Consider the following 23,750-nt stretch of genomic DNA (forward strand, 5'->3'; position numbering starts at 1 on the left):
TTTGAATTTAAAGCAGATAATTTAAAATTTACCCACAATGAGACACAAATCCAGGAGGAAAAAAGGAAAAACAACAACAACAAAAACCCCTAAAAAACTAAAGAAACACATAATCAATATTAACAATTGAGAAGATAGACTCAAAGACACAGAGCTTGTATCTACTCTGTAGATACAATACTGGAGATAGAGTATGGGATTCTCTGTGTAAAATCACCAAACATCAACATAAAAAGGCCCCTCCCAACTACTCATACTCTAAGATATGGGAAGTCAAATTACAACAACAAACCAATTAAATCAGTTCCAGCATTCTGTAAAAACTTTCCAGTGTTCAAGAATGGTTGTTTTCATCTCTTCTTTTAGAAGGGCCTCAGCAAGGTCGATCTTTCCAGACACTGTATGTGGCCTGCACGTAGCTCATTTATAGCACCGAGTCTCATGAAACTGTTTCTCTACGAGATGCAACCAACAAAAAGCTGACGGTGCAGCACAATCACCTGTGTAAACAATGGATGTGTGCCTTGGGCAGGGATCAAACTACATCATGTCATTGAAAGGATAACTCAGGGAGAACTACCTGCTTTCTGCAGCAGAGGGGAATGAATCAAGGCCCTCCACTCTGCATGGTTCAGCTGCTTGGGTGTCACACCAACATCCCAAGCACAGCTGAAATGCAAGGAACAGATGAGAAACCACAAAGTTGAAACAACCATCACCTTTCTGTCTGCTCTCTTCAGTCAGATGTATGAACTGGGAATTAAGCATGTATTTTCAGATAGTCATTACAGTCCCCAAGAGCTAGGAAATCATACATGACTTTGTGAATGGAGATGATAGCACAGTAGAGCTCTGACTCCAGGTATTATCTCGTGTTAGAAGATACCAATCTAAACCAATCTAAACCAACCTACTGGGCATCACTTTCAAAATACAGAAAAATGGGAGTAGAAGAGGAGCTGAGCAGAGGAGTACACAGATGCAAGCAGATCAAGAAAAAGTAATTCTAAAATTTTTAGTGCTTGTCAATGCACATTCTCTTGTAGCATATTTTAAAATGCGGTTACTTATAAAATGTATTTTTCAACAGATATCCTAATTGATACTGTTCTTAAATGCTGCAGATTAAACCTAAAAGTATTTGCCCAAGGAGATTATTTTAAAAAACCTCACCACCAATATATGCTAATCGCATGTTATACTCTATCTGTACCACAATACATTTTCTTTTATGTAAACATGAGCATCTAAGGTTAAATTCTTACCCATAATGGGACCTGACATAGTTACTGTCAATTAATGCTTATATTAATTTCCTCAAAAGGCTACACAAATATTGACTCTCATTTCAAAACAACTAATAGTCAGAAATTCCATTCAGCAATAAAACTTATTCACAGAAAGAGCCACAAAGATATTAAGTCTTTCCTTGTTTTAACAGTCTGCAATTACATATGATTACATATGACTCATTCCTCTAACAGCTTCACTGGTAAAAAAAAGATGACTTCAAACTTATTTCAGCCACTTTGTAAAAAATGTTTAATTTTCCATCACGTTAGCCTGCGTACCAAAAAGAGAAAGCAGATGCAGAAGCCAGTGAGAAATTAAGAATATTTATAGACACTTTCCACCCAAAATCTCATATTCATGCAAAGTCTTGCACACAAATCAATATATTGGTAATATAATTGGACCAGTCTTGTAAAAACAAAACAAAACAAAAGAAAAACCCAAACCAAACAAAAACTACAAAAAAAAAAAAACCACAAAAAACTACCAATAAAACCCCAAACCCACAAAAACCCAAAAAATACCCCATAACTCAAAAAACATCAATTCCAAACCTGCAAAATATACACTGTAAGAACATCAGCATATCATTCACCTCGCATTACCTTCTTTCAGTCTTATTATTCGAAATGATTAATCCTAAATGAAAGGGCTGTAAAGCTGCTAGCACTTTCCATGATTTTATAAGCCATACTAATTCAAAATTTCTTTGTGATTCTGAAGTCTATTTTCCAAGAGACTTTTGTCCAGGAAAAAACGATTCCATTTTTTTGACCACTTAACCATGGAAGGGAAGCACTATTGTAACACTTGGTGCATGTAATATTCACAAAATAATGGCATGTTCATGTTGGACAAAGCGACAGGTATGTGCAAAAAGAAAGTACAATATGCATGTGCCCTTGACTTTAAAATGTTCCCTTCTGATGTGATTTGAGTCACAAACTGTATTTTTATCAAATTTTCAAAAATGATTCCAAGGTAATTATTTTTCAAGAAGGAAATTACTCAAGATACAAACCTAAGGTGTGAGTAACAGGGTATAAAAAATATGGTTTGTTCTGCAAAGGAATCCAGTGGACCTAAATCCACTGGCTCTTACTGTACTACTCCTATTTGACTGGAAATTTACCATTTTTTTTCCTGAGGGGAATATTTTTTTTTCCTGAGGGGAAAAAAAAAACATAATATCATCTTTAAAATGAACTGCTTGCATTTAAGACAATCAAAAAGCAATAATAACATTTTAGCAAAACTATTTCATATGCAAGGCTTTATTTGCAACAGAAAACCATAAGAGAACAGAAATTCTATTAGGAATGTATCAAATGTATCACAAATTTAAAACACTAAGATGCATTAAAAAGCTATTAAGTGTCTCATTAATCCTATTCCTGAAAGATATATGGTACGCTTCGTATTGAATGCAAAATCCTTTGCTTCAGTTAGACTTCTTGAGATTCATCTGATTGGTTTCAGAGCTTTCAAAGATTATATGAGCAGCACAATCATCCCCATGAGGGAAAATATTTTTATTGATATTTATCTTTAAAGCAAAATACTAATTAAGTACATTCACTAATCTCTGGTTCTTACTGCCTTCATTCCTGTATTTTAATTGATCATTAGACTCCGTTCTAATTAAAAAATTATTCAAAAACTTACAGTGTAAAACATTATTTCAATTCTCTCAATGCTAGGGGAGAACTGGAAATGAAAAAAATTAAGAGGTTTGAGCGTAAAATATAAAATATCAGAAAACATTATAGTGGGCACAAAGAAATCTAATTCGGCATGGAATTAGATTTGGCAGATCAGCCACAATCTTTTGGAAATCCACCAATTATTCAGAAATAATTTGCAAGACACAGTTTTTAATGAAGTATTTCCTGTTACTACCAACATTTTCCAGACTTCCTCAAAGACATCCTGGATTGACACTGTTGTCAGTCAGCATTTGAATGTCTAGTATCATTACTAGTTTAATGAATCCACAAATCAACATCAACTGTCCATGTTGCTCACCACTAACAAATTATCAAACACTATAAAGGAATGCTCTATCAACAAATAAAACACATTCTGGAGAAAATAGATTATTCAAATAAAGGTTTCCATAGGCCATATATACCCACTTTGAGGAACTTTTTCAATTCATGTTATTTAGAGTTCTCCTAAATACTTTTGGACTGAACCACCCCTTCAGTTTCTGATGGATAAAGTTCAACTCATTCAAAGGTGAGATAACATGTTTTTAAAAAATCCCAATAACAATTGTAATCTACTGAAGCACTGTTTAAATCCACTTTTTTTCCAATCATTACACATATGCAATTTCATCTACTGCAAATGCTAGTAAAAAACCTAATTCAAAATAGTCTTTAGCACTAGATAATTACCTTAAAAGTATATTTTTGTTTAAAGATGAAAAAATCATTATTTAGAAGTGTCTACAACTTAAGAAAATGCTAGAAATATTTTGAAAATAACTGATTTTCACTTCTAGAACACACTCCTTAAATAACTTTTCTATTTATTGGACATAATACCAAATTTAACTAATTATACAATTAAGCAACACAAACATGATTATCTTATTCTCTACTGTAAAGCTTAGGATAAAGAAAATTCAAGCAAATGCAGTAGGATAGGTGGACCACAAGAATGATTTCTCAACCTCTGAAAACTTCTTGCTCATCTGGCCTCTGTACACCTTTTAGTAGTGCTAAAGCACCAATATTCTCCTCCTTTTTAAGCAATGCAGCACTTGGAACTTCATTTGCCATTTTCCACAAGAGCCACTGGAGATTTTTCTTCATTTCTGATGGTCACCTCTGTTCCTGTTGCTTTGAGGAGATCACATTTACACTTTTGACATTTCCTATTTCTTAACAGTCAGGGCTCAGTGCATCATCTTTCATGGAAAATATTGTGGCAGCTCAAAACACAAGCTACATCTCTGGGACAGCAAATTGCTAGACATACTAAGTACCATCTGAATCAGCTTATTACCTTTCTTACAATACCTATTTCAAGCTGCATAACAGCTTTTTGCATATCTGCTAAATTCTGGCATTCTGGATGCAAACTCTTGGGCTCCATGCACATTCTAGCAAGGTAATAGGTGTGTGACAAGTGCACTCAGACACATGACCAAACTAGCAGCAGTTTGGTACAAGCTCCCAGCTTGGGCAGGGCCACAGCTTGGCCAAGAACTCCTCTAGTTCCCATGTAATCTCTGAAAACCCACAAAGGAGCAGAGGGACCCAAGTGAGCACTGGTGCATATGAGTTGGAACACTGATCAGGCGATTCATACATGAACAGCAGGTGGCCTTTCCAAGACCCATTTATCAAGGAACAAAGAAGGTTGTGCGTACAAGAAATCTCAAGTAAACCTCTCCCACTGCATGTAATTTCAATAAAAGCCAACCACTGTATTCCATATATATGACAGATGAAGTGAGTTTTCTTTGAGCTCTCCCAGCTAAACAGCCTGGCTGCATAGAAGTGATCTTCCCTTGAGCCTCTCAAGGCTGTGACCCTTTAAAATGGCAGATCTTTGGTAAGTGACCGATATTGTGTGTAACCTTTAGTATGACAGCTTTGACTTGTGCCTTAGTAGCTTTACTTATGCCTTTGTAGTTTTGAATCACTCTTCAAGCAACTGTGCCACAGAGTAACAGAGTGTATGTTGACACTGAACCTCGTTAAATCACACTTTCACAACACCATATGTAAAATGCTTTTGCTAATGCCTTTCACAAGGCTTCTTTAAGAAATCTAAATCATGCATTCGTGACAAGATGGAATGAAAAACACAGCCATTGCACAAAGGGCCTCTAAATAATAGGTTACCCAGGAGTTCTGATACTTTCCTCCTTCTATTACTATGATTACTTGTATGCCATTCTAAATTAAGCATAAAACAATCCTTTCTTCCAGACTACCAACCAAAGGTGTAACAGGAATCTCTGCACTGATCAGACCATAGGAAATGCTTCATTACCTACATTTGAACATTGATAAGTGATTGCATCCACCTCTCCAACTGATGCTGCACATTATTTTATCTGTGAAAGTACATTATGTCATTCTAATTAAGACTATGCAGGTCTCTGTCAGCCTCCAGAAGCTTGCTAATTGAGTGTAAAATATAGGACCAAACATTGCCCTCCTACAGCAGCACAATGATTGATGAACCAGAGAGGTAACTACCTAGATCTCCAGTGTGTTTATTCACGACAATGTACTGCAACTGATGTTTGGGGCATCCTTAAAACACACTAATGTTAAGCCAGAACCTTTTCATGTAACTTAGAAAAAAGACTGTCATGCAAGGCCTAAAGATATTTCTCTTTGGAGATTTTTTTCAGAAGTACACTATCACTCAGACACAGATACACAGCTACAGAGAGCAACACTTTGTTCTTATGGATGTGTTCTTGTTTTAAAGGAATTTTCTTCTCCTTTAAACTTACCAGAAGCAAAGCTGGAACTGTATTAAGATTAATGGCAACTATGTCATATCAGAAATTGTCAATTAAAAAATAAAAATGAACGGAAGTACCTCTTTGATAGAGACTGAACAAGGGCAAAAAGGACTTTGATGGAAGTCCAAGGAATATTCAAGTCTATGAAAGCTTTTTAGGTTTCTGATATACTTTTCTGATGTGTTCTGTACTCAAGCTCCTGCTGTGCTTTGTACAATTACCAGAACTCTTGAGTTTATGAGATACAGAATAATTTTTTGAAACAGCCATTTTCAGGGCTAAATTGAGTGCTAAAATTTCTGCAAAAGACAGTAATTCTCATCCTGCAAACTAAAAGGAATTGAAATAAGTCTCTTATTTAAAAAATGGATGTGACATGCATCATCATGTTGTGCTAGAAGCATTACTTGAGGCAAAACAAAGCATAAGACATTTACTGTGTAATATTAAATAGCCCCAATGCAGCTACTGCAGCAGCTCTTCACAGTCACTGTCAAGAGATCTCACCAACCTAAAGTCCTTCCTGTTCCACAGGAATAAAAAGTATTCCCATGTCAGTCATGAGCAATGCTCTCTGGGACCAGCTCTCACACCCCTCCGTAGTTCTACTCTAGACTGAAATCACACAATGCATCACACCAAGATCTGAGGCTAGTTTGATAAAGGTGCAAAAACTTCTGACAGTTTGGAGAACAGCTTCCACAGCTATACATTGTAAGAACAAAGGTTTATTCCTAGTAGCAATTAATGTATATCATGACCAGTGCTGTCTGCTGCTATACCTTGGAGCTGCAGAAAAAAACCATTGCTTCAGATATGATGTGCTCACTGAACTTACAACAGTCTTGAAAAAAAGAACAAAAAAAAAAAAAAAAACCACACCAAAAAATATTAAGTTGATGTTTAGATTAGTTCAACTAAGCACATTACAAGAACAAGATCATTCTGGGTCAAAAATAAATAGTTAATGTAGTAGCATCATACATCCAAGAGTAATATAATTATTTTTATGCTCCTTGAATAAAATTACTGCACTGGCTACTGAAATAGCATTTATATAGAAGAAGACACTAGTAGTTATCAATGCATTTTAATAGCTACTTCTAATAACTCTTGGCTGCTGAACATGAGTGGAAATTGAAGTAGTTAATGAGATTTGCTCAGTATTTTGAAATCAGAAGCACTTTTTATTTTTTAGAAAAATAGAATTTACTTTTTAGAAAAAAAAATAAATTAGGCATTGCTTGCAGGTCTTATTCCTCCCCTGTTCTCTTTCATACCCTAGAAATATCCTCCAGGCACTATTTTGATGTATTTACAATGAAATGATCAGAGTTAGTCTATTTTTAAATCTATGTCAGTCATCAGAACAGAGTCCTCACCTTCAGGTAAAAGCAAAATATTTTAAGAAATCACACTTAAAACTCTGATTACTCTACTTCAGAATTTCCATGATTATTTTGTTAATGAAAGGTTACTTCTCTTAGAAGTATAGTACATTGTGCATTTTTCCCTAATTTTGAGGGGGTGAGAAATCTGAAAAAAAAATCTTTAATTTTGGCTAACAGTGTGGTCATTGGTTTTTGTTTTTAAAACCTCTTTAAAGTAGTGCATTACATTAAGGTGAAAAAAGGAAGCAAAATTTAAGTAGTAAACCATCATCATCCAAAGAGGCATAGTCATTCAATATTTTCCTTTTTTTTTTTTAATATATCTACTACCCTTCCTGAGCACATTAAGCTATGATTTCTTCTTATTAAGAGTAATGGTTCAGAAACCATCACAAGCTGAAATTTTCAGGTAATTTACTTTGCTTTCTTCAGCTCTTTTGGGCACAACAGCTGCACACTGGACATTTACCACTGCTTAGCAACCTGCTATCTGTAAAAAAAAAAAAAAACACCAAAACTCAAACTCTTGAAAATTAAAATGTCTGCTACTGCTCCAGGGGTACAGGCTTGTAAGCATACTACACAACACTGTCCACTGGGATTTGTTCTCTTCCAGCTTTTTCAAAATGCACAAGCAATTGCCAATGTCTACCCAAATTGCTGTTCCTGATGGCAACACATTTCATAGAGTCATGTACTGCAATGTTCGTGCCTTGGGCATAAGAACAAACAGAGGTATAGTAACAATCACCATAAAAAATCCACAAAACTGTTTCCCCCAGAAGCATGTTTTCTCCTGGATTAATTTATTAAAGTTAACCAGCTACCTTTTTGAAACAAGCATATTTATCCTCCTTTCACGGCTGATAACAGCAGCAATAGTTTTTGCACCCTAGTGAGACACAGTATATATATTGCCGCCTACGTGAGCATGAGTGTGGATTACTTTTGCTATGCTTCCACTTGGAACAGGCATTATGATATCCACTTTAACACTACAGTCTGCCCTTTGACCAAGCCCCATTGCTCAGGCTGAAGCATGTTATAAGGGAGCTAACAGCTTGCTCTCCAGTATGCTGATTCTGCCTGACAAGAACTCCTTTCTTTGTTGACCATTGGAAAGTTCCAGGTTATGAGAATTTCAAAGGCTCTATTTTAGATAGCGTAAGACTGAAAAAGGCTGTTAAATTGAATGTGTAACACAGCATGCCTAGGTGATGCCACTGTAAAAAGGCTTACTTTCACCTTACAATTGGTCCCTATTTTCCAGCAAATTCCATAAGGAAGGTGTCCAACCCTGACTATAAAAGAAGAAGATGAAGGCTGAAAAAATAACAAAGAAGAAACCAAAGATTGAAAAAAAAAAAAGACTTCAAACAGGAAACATATTTACACAGAAATAATGAGTAGCAAACAGTCTTGCTAAAAAGGATTAGGAAAAAACCATTTACTTAGCATATTTATCTATTTCACAATCAAGAGATGATGACTAGTTTATACAAAACTACCTCTGGTACCTGCAAACTTGAGAAAAACACACATCTGCTTGAAATCAGTAACTCGTATTTTCATTTGCCTTGCTAAGGAACTCCTCAATTGTCTGACTTTTTGGTGTTTACAAAACAGAAGCAGCCCCAGCACTTTACCTCTTATGATAGTGCTGCCTCTTAGAATACAATGTTTCTAAATATAAAATCGAATTTCTTGCATTAACTGTGAGAAAAAATGAAGTAAATGGGCAAGTACAATAAAGAAGGGAAATAGTCCTTCACTTCTCTAAATTTTCCTCTGGAGTCACTTGTGGTTCTAGTTTTTATTTCACTTGACTGAAAGTGGAAGTTACATAAGTGACAGTTTTCATCATTGGTATTGCACTGGGTTCATTTTGTCAGAGATGAAAAGAATTGGTTATTTCACTTTCCTATTACCATTAATATGCTTCTGTAACCATTTTCACCTGAGTATAGATTAATAGCTTTTGGTTCAAATGAGCATACTACGATATCTTTATTTTTGAATATAATACCAGGCACTCTATAGTCAGACCAGGTCTGCTGAGATCCTTTCAGTCCCTATCACCCACCACCACCCTAAATACTTTGCAAAGTAAGGACACTGTTTCAGAACATATATTTTTACTGATCAATGCCACTTTTTCATTTCCAGTTTATATATTCTGCCACTGCAGCTGAATGCTCAAAAATGACATGAGCAAATAGAAAATGGGCCACAGCCACCTGAAATGTTGTCTGATAACATTATTTTTTCTGCTTTAGCAACTGAGAAAGTGCCAGCAAACTGACAGCTTAAGCAAATAAGAACCACTTCCTTTCCCTGTACTAGTTAGTTTTAGTGGCTTATTTTTTGGTGGAGAAGAAAAGGCAGTGTTGGGTGGAGAGAAAGGTTAAAGCTCTGACTTCACTCTGTGGCCTAAGGAAACTGGAAAAGAACTGACACATCATGAATACTGCAAAACTTGGGAAGTCACAGGAAAACAAAGGCGAGAGTAGACTCATTAAAGCCTCTGAAGGCTTACTGATGATGTCTATCTATCAATATGGCATCTTTCTCCAACTGTGATTCCCAGGATTTAGGGGAAATAGATAAATGGGAAAATGCAGCCACTTTCCATGTAAGAAAAACCTTCTTTTGCACCCCATGAAGGGCGACATTGTTTTAAAAGTATTCTCGAGAATTAGATGTAGTGTACAGGACTGGCAGAGCAGAAGATCTATGAGAAGGAACCACAGCTGTGTACCTCGCATCCCAAAGCCAAATAGAAAAGGCTGCTTGCACCTATTGCCTCCTGCATGACTCAACAGCTGCTAGAATAGTTCACTACAATTGTTTAAAAAATAATTCCATCATTACTAAAATATGGGAAGTAAGAACAACTCTGAAGAGAAAAAAAGGTGACAACTGCCACAGGTATCTGAAACTGCTTGACTGTAGTCAAGTAAATGAAGAGATGCAAACTAGAAGATGAAAGGAATACAAACTGTGTTGTACCTGTGTGATGTAATTCACCCATTTTAGACCCCTTTCCAAATGCTGGGCAAGGGTACACTGCTCCAGAGGACAACCCAGAGCTCCTAATGGAGGCTCTGCTTTGAAGCACTCCCTATAGGAACCTCTCTTGCCACAACAAGGACAGAGAAGCTTGCAAAGATTCATTGTCCAGACTGTTCTACAAAACATCCCAGGGCAAGTGGTGCAAGTACCTTCCAGAAGTTCTGAACAGTCACAACAGAAGACTTTGAATCATTTGGGGAGAAACAGGATGGAACAACACAGTTGAGTTTAATTGCAAGCTGATGTGATAGATAATACTAGTTTTGTGATGAAAATGTATTTGGTGTTACAAAAACAGCTTAGCTTTCTTGCTTCTCCCAAAGGACAATCTGTACTTCAAAGTGTTTCTGTTCTAAGAGGAAGATAAGAACAACAGAATGTAAGTGCAAATGTAGGCAGGGACAATGCATCATGAAAATGTGAGTGCTTGGGGAATTGTTTTTTATGTCTTTGCACTTAGAATGCATTATTATTTGTGTGGACATTTCTCAACAGCAACACCATCTCATCACTCATTAGAATGCATTTCTATTTCAGAAAGTTACAAAGGCTATTCAGGGCTGGCAGACACTAAGCCATTGGCATGTCAGACTTAGCTGCTAGCTGTAGTCTTACAAATATTTTTATTCCAATACAACTTTCTTAAAAAAACCAGCCTTTATCATAAATCCATTCTCTCTCTCCATCTTTATTAAGTGTAATCTTTGTGTGTCAAAAAACAACAATACATTTTCCTTGATTAATTTTTCACAAGGGTTATCAATTCATGGTGTCGGCAGGAAAGTTATAGTACAAAAAAAGAGCTTCAAAATGCATTCTAAATCTTAAATCCTTCCTTAGATTTAATAATCACCCTGCTGGCTGCACTTCAGACAAGCAATACTTCAATGGGAAGATTAATGAACAGTTGGTCTGCTGTTTAATCCCTCTAGATTTTTGCATGCAGAATGCAAACTTTTACAAGTTGGACTATTTTTATGCATTCCAATTATATTCAAAGTCCAAATAGCTTTAAGGGTAACTTTGAGGCTTCTTAGTCATCATTAGAGTACTTAAGTTTTAGAAAATATTCATTCACTATACTTCAACATTCTCTAGACCATTTTAAAGATTACCTTTCAAGATATCATCTCATTTCAGAAATGCTTTCAATTTCTTATTTATTTATAAATAATTTTACACAATCATTAACTATTTTGCCTTTCTAGTAGTATTCTATGGCAAAGATTTAAATTTATTTTATTTTGTGTCTTAAATTTAACTTAAGACACAAAAAGTAAGTTCTTCTCTACAGCCACACCAGCCAGTTATTGCCTCTACCTCTTACAAGAACAACTGCTGCCTGTCAAGTTCCCGCTGCCCCTGACCTTCATGGTGTCCATACTGCTCAGGTAATGCCTGAAGTCCAAAAGAATGGTAAAGTGAGGTAAGAAAATTTGCACCCAGCCTGGGACGATGGGGAAGATGTCCATATTTATCCACCTCCCTCAGCATTTCTACAACCATGCCTTTCTTTCTTGGGCTTCCAGAGAGAGGTGCTGCTAATAGCAGAACAACCTATGAAACTTTGTTTGCAATAAATGGGGCAGTCTGAAATTATTAGTCAGAGGAACCTCTTGCCTAGAGATAACTGTGGTTGTGTACCAAGGGACAAACCCTAGTTACCTATCCAGTGTAATTCAAGACCCTACAGATTTTGTTCTGCAGTAACACATAGAAGCAGGAAAAAAAAATTCTTCACAGAGCTCTTACAATTGAGGGCCCCTCCCAAAAAAACACCCCAAAGTCCTGAACTTTTGTGCTTTACAGCTCCCAGCAACAACTACAGTGTGGAGAACTGAGGATGGAAAAAGAAATAAAAAAACAATACCACCATGATGTTGAAAAGTTCTTCCTCTCCAGTGTGCGCCCAGTCTGGTTTCAAATTCACCCTAACAAGACTTCACCTCTTTCTCTTTTCTCCAATTATGGGCTCCAGCTTCAATAAACCAGGAATGTACAGGAAAGTACGCTTATTTTTAGGTTTTGTCTCTTAAATGACAGTAGCACCTATATTCCAAAATGTTTTCAAGCTAAGCCAGGCAAGAGCTTTGGCAAGAAATGAAAATGGTTTGCAAGTCAAATGTAATAAGCAAACAAACATTACCCTCCTGCTGGAAAACCAGCTCTACTTACACCAAGATAAAGCTTAAGTTATTTGGTTTCTGTGACTAGCCTATTAGTCAACATCATAATGCACTTTTTATGCCCAGAGAGAAGACCACACATCTCTTGTCCCCCATAGGGCCGAATCCTGAACACTGCAAAGCCGAAGTCTGATTGCAAATTCTTCTAATTTTAGTCTTTGTACTGTCATTCCACTCAATTTCTAGTCATAATTCCACTAATGCATACGATTTTTCATTTTTATTACAGCTTCTTTTAGATTATTCTCAAAACATGTTTCCCACTTATCTAAGCAGCAGACTTACACTGATCTAAGTAGTTTTTATGAAAAAGTAACTCAATTTTGCATCAGGCTATTTGGAAACATTTGCACTATTCATCTGCCAACTTCTGAAACATATTACTCATACCAAGAGCCTTCTGTCATCTTCTAACACAGATTTTCTAATTTGATGGTCCAAAGAGCCCAGAATAATCCCTAAAGGTTTTTTATTTTAATCATAAATTTTATGACAACCAGAAACAACCTCCTTATCATGGCCACTTCTACAAATGATTGCACCTTTCAACATACTTATTATTACTGACAGGTTAATTTACTGTAGAACTTGCATATTTATCATGAGCACTATTTAAATACTGAAAAAAAACCTGTTACAATAGGAGCAGCAAGTGTGTACTTAGAATTTGTATTGTGGTGTCATTTCAGAATTCATGGCTCCATTCAGTGAATTAATTCAGATTATTTCACTCTCACACTAGGAATTTAGCTCATAAAACATGAAACAGGCAAAAGGCTAGGGAATTTGAACTTGTAAGGGGTAAAGATTAAGAAAAGGAAAAAAAACTGTAACAAGAAACACACTACTGGAAGGTAAGTCTAATACTTGCTGCAGTCACAAAGTCAGTACGCATCTGCCCAGCAAGACCAAAAAAGTGAACTATTTTCAAGTCAAGGAGAAAAGAGTTGTTACAAGACTGTCAGATTCAAACTACAAAGCCTGGCACACTGGAGCAAAGCTATGCAGCAGCTCTGCCACATCCCAGAGCATGTGCTCTTGGAGCAGCCAAAGCTAGGAAAATGCACAGAGCTACAAGAGGCTACCGCAAATACAAGAATGCTGCCTTGGCATTACCTGGAGCTGCCCTCATTCTCGCCCAGCACATCCAATTTGTTTTGGCAGGCCCTCCTTCACATGCTGACAGAGCCAAGCTCAATATCTTAAGTTGTTATATGTTTTGGCAGGTTGCATTTGTAATCTGTCTGCATTAAATTATACCAAAAAACTTTGGAGCTTCCAGGCACAGAGCAAAGTTCAGCTTCAGCCATGCAATCCAGAAGCAATGTCAACAAGTAAGAAACTGGCAGTGGAATCATCACATAGGCAGGTTCATAAACACATTGTCAAAAGGCAGGAAAACTTCACTGTCATGCACAAGCTTTGATCTTTTGGGATGCAAAGAACTGACATCAAGAATGAAAAAACACCAAGCTAAGCAGCCACTTCTATATTTGGAAAAGCCTAAATTAAAACTTCAGAAAAGGCAGTTATGTCTCGATGCCAGCAACAGAAAGAGATAAACACTGAAATTTAACCAGATTTTAGCTTTACTTCAAATAAAGGTTCATGCTATCTAGCAATATTTCTCAGTACTTAATTAGAAGTAAGATGCTACCTTTTTAACCCTTAATTTTCCTCTCTGCAGCCTGTAAGACTGGGAATGCTCCCTGCTGGAATATTCCCAGGAGATACCCAAGAAGATACATCTTCCACTCATCCAGGGTCTCCCCTGACTCCATGTGCAGCAGCCACTGAAACATGGCCCAGGCCCCTTTCTCATGGCTACCCAGATATACTCAGAACTAACACTGAACTGAGCAAAGCTGTTAAACTGCATGTACTGTTTTCTTCATCAAAAGAACTCTCCTTGCACTGTTTTCTTCATCAAAAACACTGTTTATAAACAGCATCCATTTTTCAACATTATGCCCACTGAGATAATGGGTAAGGAAGTCATAATGGGAGGGAAAAAAAGGCAGTTTTGTTACATATATAAAAATACATATATATGGCATGGTTCCAGCCCAGAAGTAACTTAGAAACCCTAATTTTCTTGCACTTTCTGTATATTATGCTATGCTTCATTTAATGGTTTTTGGTTGGTTGGTTTTAGTTTTAGAGTAAACCTGAGGCTGGGCTTCCATTTTGCAGCTTTATTTAGAGAAGAAAAAATTGAAGGATTGGAGACCACATCAAAATAATCCATAATAACACAGAGACTTTATATAAATGCTACATAAGCAATATGAACTTCTCCAACACAGTCATGGAGATCAATGTTATCAATCTAAACCCCAATGGAACTATTACTGAGTTCCTCATCTTTTTAGGTAACATCTTTTGATATTTCAGTTGGGATCAGAAGACAATAGTTTAGTTTTTCTCATTTTATCTAGGTGAGAACTCTGGGAACAGTGTCCAAAAAAAGTTATGTTTTCTAATTTGTGCAAATAGGACTAGAAAAGAAACATACCCCATATGTGTACCCCAATCACACAGAGATGGATTCTCTCCTGACTTTCTGGGTGCACTTCACTTTGTGTTTTTATGTAACAATTATGAGCCGCACACTACATGAAGAAAATACTATTAAAGCTTCTTCACATTTCACAACAGAATCGTGATTATCCATATCTAAAAGTGAAAAAGTATGGAGAGGGCTTGGAGGGGGTCATCATCTTTTATTTAAAAAGAAAATTGCTATCTGTGGACAAAGTTTTAATCTGCTACAGAATGCTGGAAAAATGGTGAACAAGCATTGTCTAACTATTTTCCATATTACCATTAAAATTCTTTCATTGATGAAATCTTAATTGTTGTGTGTGCATTAACACCACCTCTGTCACCTAAATAGTGACCTCTAACATTTATATTTCCCCTGCAAATTATTAAAATACTAGGAATAAGAAGTAGTCTTGAGCAAAAACACTTATGAGAATCTGAGAATGGCAGCCACCCAAAGGCAGCCAAAACCTTCTGCCCAAATTTCTCATCAAGTGTTCAGTGGCTATCTGGCAGCTTACTCAAATCTCCTAGCTATCTCAATTCTATGACTCAGTCATATAAATAAAGGAGCTGATCCAGCTGAAAATTAATAAAATATAGACAATTGAAACAACCTGCTCTATCTCTCTATGAGTTGACAAACCCGGCTCACAGCTTGGCTATGCACTAGGGACAGTGAGATGGGGGAAAGAAATCATCCTATGGGCAGTTTTCACTACAGTTTCCTCAAATGAATTCTCAAACCACCATACTTGAAAGCATTTACATAACACATCCTAGAAACTATTTAACTCTTTCCATTTATTTAAACCATCAATTATTTAAGTAGTTGTGGCATACAGACATCAGAAGCCCTTTATAATGCAAGGAGCTGGGAAAACTCAGGGACAGACCTCAGAAGGACCCAGCAGCTCTGACAGTAGGAATTTACCATGCAGCAGAAATTCCAGGCCTAGGTGCCTCCACATGCTAAAGCATTGTACCAAAAGGTTTGGCATAGCATTACAGAGTTCACAGATGTCTAAACACAGACAAAAGGGACGATATCTAAAGATTCTATTTCTCTTCAGAGCTCCACTGTCAAGCATCAAGCTGGCTGACCTAACTTGCCTCACAAAGTTAGAGAGAAATGGTCAAATAATTTAACTGAGACACAGTCAAGAAGCCACTTCCTTCACAATGTGAGGTGATGGAGGTTGGGAGAATGAAAACTGTATCTCCCATTCTCCAAAGAACAAATTCTCCATCAATGAGGAGACTGACTTTCCTCAGTCAAGGAGCCTTCTCCATCTTCCTAATACAGCTGGGACATGGGAAGTTGACTCTCTGGATTAATGTTAATTACAACATTCACCTGGGAGGAAGCAGTCTTTATTCTTAGTTCCTCCTCTAAGGCATGGTAATCTGTTTTAACCAGCAACAAATTAATTTAAAATACATAAACACGAGGATGAAGAAATCACTGGAGAGAAGCCTCAAAGAAGATAAAATGCCAGTAGAGTAGATGGAAAAATAGATAAAAGCTCTGGAAAAGCTACTGCTATTATAGTTCCTAAAGTTAGAAACTGCTCACAAGCTTAACATGACCTTGTTTACATCTTTAGAAAACAAATATTTAACCTTCTGAGCAAGGAATCTGACTCAGTTACCATATGTGAAATCTGATAAGGGAAATTTAGCTTATATTTAACTAATATATCAAGGCTATTCTGATCTTAAAGGTTCCAAGCAACCATCTCATACAAAAGTCTACCCAAAGAGGTAATTAATGACTGTCATATTAATTACTGGTATAGTATTTTTAACTTGTGTTAACAAGACATATAGCTAAAATTGGTCTCCTTTTGCCAGACTAAAACTAGTTTAATGGAAGTTATAGGTATCAGTTAGAAAAGATGCTGAATAACACCTCAGCATTTAAATTTCTATGACTTTTTTTTTTTCTTTAATGAACTACAAGAAGCGCTGAATCAGAGGCAGAGAGCATGCATCTTTGTCTTGGTAACCACAGAATTTCTCTTCTCCACTGCCCCCTATGAATATTACTCTTATCAATCTCCTACATTTAATATATTCTCTGTTATACTGATTGTTACCAGTTACAGATGTTTTACACTCAGTTTAATTGCAGGCTCTCCTTCCTCATGGATATGGTTGCTTTTATCCAACACATTTGCAACTACAGTTTGTAGGCAATCAACTCTTATTAAACTGCTCCTAATTTTCCACATCCATTTTCCCCCTCCCACCCAGTGAATTTTAACAGTTTCTTAAGCTTCAGGAACTTTAGCAATTTCTCTATACTTTAGAAACTGTGAGTGTAGTTGCATTTACTCCAGCAGCCTTGCTGAAGAGTCTTCATAATCCACACTCTGCTTTACAAATAAATAAAAATATATACATATAAATATACAAACACACACATACACACACACACATATGATGTTCTTTTCTATGGCTCTTTTACTTCTGCTGTATCCCTTTCTGGAGATGGAACAAATGTAGCCAGAGACAGCAATTAAAGTCATTACAAATCATTACAGTTTGATATTCTGGCATGCACTGGGAAGAGTGTGGCCAGCAGGCTGAAGGAGGTGATCCTGCCCCCTCTACTCAGCCCCAGTGAGGCCACACCTGCAGGGCTGTGTCCAGTTCTGGGCTCCTCAGTACAGGAAAGACAAGGAACTACCAGAGCAGGTCCTGCAGAGGCCACAGAGATTTGGGGACTGGAGCATCTCTCTTGTGAGGAAAGACTTGTGGGAGCAGGGCTTGTTTAGTCTAGGGAAGAAGACTGAGAGGGGATCTCATCAATGCTTATAAATACCTCAAAGAATGGTGCCAAAAGAATGGTGCTGGACTCTTTTCACCAGTGCCCAGTGACATGAGGAGCAAAGGCCATAAACTAAATCACAAGTTCCACCTCAACATAAGATTTCACACTGCGGATAACAGAGCACTGGAACAGATTGCTCAGGAAGGTCATGGAGTCTCCCTGTCTGGCGACATCCAAAATCCACCTGTACAGGTTCCTCTGTCGCCTGCTATAAGGGACTCTACCTTGGCAGGAGGTTAGGACTAGATGATCTCCAGAGGTCCCTTCCAACCCTAACTGTTCTGTGATTCATGCAGAATAATTATGGGTTTGTTTTCTTTCTTGAGTAGTCTTCCTTCTGCAGAGTTATCACTTGTTCTCTACAGATCATTGTTGTGGTTCCTGCCACCTGAAAATACACTGCACCTGAAGATATCTGCCCCCTTCAAATGAGAACCATTTGTACAATGGAGTACTGGAAACTATTTTCAGCTTTTAATATACATATTCTGCTTAACTGACATTTCTTTAAATTGCTTTTTCCTATTTATTTGAGGTTTTTACAGACTTTTTTTTCCTATTTTGTCTAAGATAGGATGTTATGATTTCTTTTACAAACAATCTTGAAGTTATTGCTTTCTCCTATCGTTTGTTTTTAAAAATCTGGTACAATCTTCTTCCAATTTTCATCAACCTCATCCATTTCTGGCTTAGATAATGCCCATCTTTTTCATACAGCCCTCTGGCTGTCTAAACTTTAACTAGTTCTTAACAAACCTCCTCCTCCTCCTCACAACATTTTCCTCAAGAACATACTGAAATGCTCCCAGCACAAGGCACAGGGCCAGCTAAACAGGCAGGATGAGCTTCAGAATGCTGCCATGGAAATTCTACTCTTTAAGTCCTATTTTTACATGACCCAAAAGATATTCCTTAGAAGTCCTATATGAAAAATCATTGCAAGAAGCCCTAAAAAGATCTGATGGTATTTTACAACCAGCTACATGAAATTTCCAATCAAAGCCATCTAAAAATAATTTTTCCTTAACTTTCCCCTCCTTGTAACAGAAATTAAGAAACAAGCTTCTCCCACTCTCAAACATAAATCAGCAGACTGCATGAGGAACCTTCTCTTCTACCTCTGAAGCTAATTAATTTTTCTGTATTTCTGATCTTTAAGACTGTTGCTTTCATCATGGCCACAAGACATATATGATTAGAACTATTTTAACATAATTAACACTTTTTTTTTATTTTAGGGTGTTTGAGGTAGATGTTTTGGCAGGCAAGGCTGTTTGCTTTTTACATGTTTTCTTTGAGGCTGGATACATCCTTTCCTTCTCTACACTTGGTTATCCTGTTTGTCAATCACTGCAATAGTCCACACTGCCCTCACCAAAGTTTCTCTTCCAGAAGTGTGGCTCAGGATGCTGCTGGCAGACAGAGGAGCCCTGGGAAGCAGCACTGGGTGCTTTGCACATGGTTGCAGCCTCAGACCAGCTATGGAACTCACAGCCCAGCCAGCATCCCATATGGTCAGCACTCTTGCTCATCAGGCCCCATGCAGGTGAACAGTGCAGCCATCCAGCATTGCATGGAGATGCAGAAACAGGACAACTTGAGCTCTCGGAGAAGAGAACCAGAACGAGGAACAAGATTTACTATTGCTCTGGCCATGGCTGTAGCAGTCAGGCAGTGTGCTGCAGAAACACAGCCGTGGAATGAAATGAGTGGCAATACCAACACACTCAGCTGAAACTTATTTCTGAGGCCTCTTGACAGACTGATCCATCTGCCCTCCTGAAAGATAATTTTTTAATGTGGCTTAAGTGTCCCTGGTACCCAAATGCTGTAAAAATAATTGTCCTCTGCTGTAACCAATTTGTTTTCCTGCCTTTAGCTCTCAGCTTTCCTAATAAGCTGTCAATTAGTTATGAAAATTTGAAAAACAAACATTCACCTCTGCTTATGGCAACCTCTTGCTCATTGCCATCCCAAGTTCATCATCTAAAATACAGACCCGGTGAATTTGACTACCAAGTCCAGCCCCCATTGAAAGCAAGGCAGCACCAGCAGGTTCTTTTTAAAATACAGACTTATATGCTAGAACTGTAAATAAGTGTGTGCAGTTTTGGGTGATATTAGAAAGACATTAGCTACTGGAGAGCATCCCAAGGACAGCAATGAAGATGGTGAAGGACCTTGAGGGGAAACCCTGTGAGGAACAGCTGAGGTCACTTGGTCTGTTCAGCCTGAAGAAGAGGAGAATGACGGACGATGTCACTGCAGTTACAACTTCCTCATGAGGGTAAGAGGAGGGGCAGGCACTGATCTCTTCTCTTTAGTGACCAGTGACAGGACCGAAGGGAATAGCCTGAAGTTCTGTCAGGGAGGTTTAGGTTGGAAAAAGGTTTTTGACCCAGAGGGTGTCTGGGCACTGGAACAGGCTCCCCAGGGAAGTGGTCACAGCATCAGCCTGCCAGAATTCAAGAAGCATTTGGACAGTTGGAATCCAAACATTTGGATTGCTCTCAGGGACATGGTGTGATCCTTGGGGATGGTGCTGTGCAGGGCAGGAGGACTCAGTGATCCTTGTGAGTCCCTTCCAACTCAGGATATTTTATGCACATAGAATTCCCACCAAGTTTTGGTCCATTATTCACCCTTCAGCTGAACAGATAATCACTGGAAAAATCTGTTTCAAATCCTGCTTTTTAAAACACCATGTCTCCTTATTTTTCAGGAACTCCAAACAAATTTTAACCAACTTCAATGTATGGCAGAAAGCTGGTTTCTGAGCTTGGACTGGACGTGTTGAATCTTGGCACAGATGTAACATATTGAGGGGGATTTCTAATTTAAACAGATCTGTCAATCAAAATGTGAGCACCAGAACCTTAGCATTTCTACAAAATGTAGCCTGATATGCTGCTCTAATCCAGATTAAATAATTTTCTGAAGACGGTAATGTGATGAGTCCCTTGCTGAAGCTCTATTAATTAGCTAAATGTGTGCTGAATTTTAAATGTACGCAGCCTTCCTTGCAGTTGTTTTTTTGGGAATACATTTTATTTCACTAATGGGCCATGCTTAGGCCATCTGTGTGACCCATGATCAGGCTGACAGGTAGCAGCTGGATCTCATCACACAGCAACATGTGAATTACAAGCACCAAGAACATTTTACAGAAATCACCTCTAGAAGTGTCATTTTGTGACTTTTTCTGACTTCCATTTTAAGCTTCTGTATGTTCCAGACCCACTTCACCTTCCTTCACCACAAAGCTTTCTCAGTTTATGAACAAAGTAAAGAGAAAATCCCCCCCAAAATCCAACACACCCCTGGACACACACACCCTCACCCCCTACCATAGTAGGTTAGGTATTTTTCGTACTCATTCTGAATCTCTGAATTGCAGCAGGCTTATTTCTCCAGTTGATTTCAACCAGAACAGCAACTGTTTCATGATCACAGATTTGCAAGATTCAGAAATGCATTTTAAAGGTAAACAAATAAATGTTTTAAAGAATCAACAAAGACTGAGCTAAATGCTTCCATTAGTTCAAATAGTCTAGTAAATATTATTCGGTTTTTACACTGGTATCCAGCAAAAGAATGCTGGAAACCACTCCTGGGCATTTCCTCAAACAAAGCAATGGGCTCAAACATGCAGCAGGCGCAGGAGACCTTTCTGGTACCCGGCTCTACGCAGAGAACAAAGAGATAAAAATGTAGCAAGTCTGCTTCGGTATGAGTATCAAAGGGTCTTTTGGTGCTGAAGGTAACAAACTCCAACTCAGAAACTGTCATTAGGCTAGCTCTAACAATACTTTGACAGGAAAAGTAGACTTCCTTTTCAAATCACTAACTCCTGTATCAAAAGTCTGTTGAGTGGAAAGGGAACAGTCTTTAACAAAAGCTGTTAACATATCATCCACACTGCTGTTTAACCGTAACCTTTTCTGACACCTCAACAGCATGAACTTAACGTTCATTAACATCTCTTCTAACTTAGGCTAACAAGCAAATTAAGACCACCGCCAAAAATTAAATTTGCAGACTATCACAAGTAATGTTTTCTACATTGTTAACCTCAGTACATTTTAAGAGCTTTCAAGGTTTTTTCCCCTCTCTAAACAAACAGTAATAGGAAGGACATCTTAATACTGCTTTCACTGCTCACAGCTATGCCTGCTCGTGCTTTGCAGACTCCCCTGCCATCTGTATTCACTATTATTTTTTTAAAAGGTTGGGTCTGGGTTCCCAGACAAACACAGGGCTTATCTACTTCTAAAAGAAATGTCTCATTCCTTGACTAGTTCAGTTATTCTACTCCCTGTACCACATGTTATTTACCTACACATTTTTTTCAGTCCTTCAGGATAACTTATTCAACATTGTTATGATTAAATATGAGCATTTTGGAAGCAGCATTTGCCTCCTGTCTCACTTTAGGAAAAGACAGATGCACCTTTCTGTTTAGTAGACGAAATCAGGTTTAAAGAAACAACTACTGTGAAGTCTACAGTCCCTGCAAGTCTTCATACTTAAGTCAGGAGAAATTACTATGCATATTCAGATCAAGAGCCATAAAACAATGCTAAGCCTGAAAACATCCACAGTGATCAATGTGATTGTCTGATTCTGAAGTGATGCACTGCGGCAGGACATTCCTCCCTCCCTTCCCTTCTCTACCAACACATTCAGCTGATGTATATGGATGAGATAACCTGACAGGGGGTTCTCTCTGGCACCAAGAGGGCTGAGACCCTCAGCTGACAATAAACATCTTGGTCTGGAGGGCAGATGCAGAGAGAGAGAAAATTTAAATATCATTGACTGAAAGTCACTGCTTTACGCTATAAAAGCGACACAAATTATCACAGAGACAGAAGCCTCTTACACACTCCCTGGAAATGTGCAGGGCTTGGATGCATTTCCTTGGATACTCTTCTGGAAATTGAGAGGAAGTATCATCTGTATCTCCCATCAGCAATTGGATGGTAAGACACATTGAATCCTAATCTATACTACTTCTTCACTAGCTGTAATATAGGTACCTCAATTGTGCTGTATTGTTTATTTACTAGCAGTGTTTGTTTAGTTAGTAAGTCATCTGTTAAAGCCTTATGTCTGCTAAATTTATGTATATCAAATAAATAATTTATTTTGTGATAGACCTAATTCACTATTATTAAGAACTTGCAACAGGAGTGGGTTTTGGGGTGCTGGCCACCTCAGTGAAGTTACTGTCTACTGCCAGAGGCCTGGGCAAAGACAAAAACTTGTTTAAAACTCCCCTCTCCATTCATAACATACACACAGTTCTTCTCACAGTTAATGGTAGAACAGAAATCTGCATTTCATCTTCCCCTCACACCGCTTGGAAATTTGTCAGTGACTCTTGTTCAAGGAGGCCTTATCTTTGTTCCACAGGCAGTCTTAAAATAGTTATAGCATCTCTCACATGTAAATTTTTCTTTTCTTGATGCCATTTTTTGGTTATAGAAGTCTGACCTCTGCATCATCAAACTGTCTTATAATGCTAGCAGACAATTCAGTCTCCACAGGCCTACAGAATGCAGTTAGATGCAAACTGCACACCTGCTGGGTCACGATCATCAGGCTGGCACATTAGAAGGATGCAGCCCACCTGCAGTTTTCAGACCCATCTCTGTAATATTGCCAAGGAAACAAAAGCTGCATACTCCATCTGGGTTCATCCTCAAATGTAAGCTCTCCTTGCTTAATATCAGAAACAAGGCATATTTCCAGGAGAATACTTTTCAAGTAGCTCATGGGGTGACATCTCAACTTCTGTTTCAGAGGTTTCAAAAAAAAAGTACTTTGGCATCCGTACATATCTGGGCCAGTGGCCACTGCCATGAGTCCTGTGTGTTTAAAGCTCACTCCTCAAACAGGGAGAAACTTGTTACTCACATGAGGATGATGGTCTT

The 23,750-nt window shown here is 37.8% G+C and overlaps 1 protein-coding gene across 8 annotated transcripts in view; it reads right to left on the reverse strand.

Moving 5' to 3' along the window:
- The window catches only part of CADPS2 (calcium dependent secretion activator 2), a 284,824-nt gene that overhangs the window by 193,388 nt on the left and 67,686 nt on the right, over positions 1–23,750 (reverse strand). The window lies entirely within an intron of this gene.

Source organism: Vidua macroura, chromosome 5 (genome assembly GCF_024509145.1).
Source record: "Vidua macroura isolate BioBank_ID:100142 chromosome 5, ASM2450914v1, whole genome shotgun sequence".
Lineage (NCBI taxonomy): Eukaryota > Metazoa > Chordata > Aves > Passeriformes > Viduidae > Vidua > Vidua macroura.